The 329-nt window shown below is 36.5% G+C and overlaps 1 protein-coding gene across 1 annotated transcript in view; it reads right to left on the bottom strand.

Moving 5' to 3' along the window:
• LOC119589524 overlaps nt 1-329 on the bottom strand; it is a 46,835-nt gene that overhangs the window by 35,717 nt on the left and 10,789 nt on the right.

Genomic DNA, 329 nt, shown 5'->3' with positions numbered 1-329 from the left:
TAAGCAGGCACAGCATGCGTGTGCCTAATGCACATACATACGCAGTTCCATAATGAGTGTCAAAATATTCATGCAATGCAGAAAGAGAACCAATCATGCGAGATAAAATACTGTGTCGAAATGTTTATACATTATTCTCTTTGTGTTTTTCTCTATTATTTATTGTTATACCACCAAATGTATTATCATCCTTGAAAACTGAACGATAATAGAGGCAAAACAATTTCTGCAGTGGAGGCACTTAAGTAAGTTCACTGTTCACTGGAGAAGCTTTGGTAGTATGGTTAAATATGGATCGTTTTTACAGTGCCATTTCCCCTGCGAGAATT

This window comes from Penaeus monodon, chromosome 25, assembly GCF_015228065.2.
Source record: "Penaeus monodon isolate SGIC_2016 chromosome 25, NSTDA_Pmon_1, whole genome shotgun sequence".
NCBI classification, from domain to species: domain Eukaryota; kingdom Metazoa; phylum Arthropoda; class Malacostraca; order Decapoda; family Penaeidae; genus Penaeus; species Penaeus monodon.
Note: the sequence above shows the minus strand (reverse complement) of the source record. Positions and strands in the feature narration are given on the sequence as shown.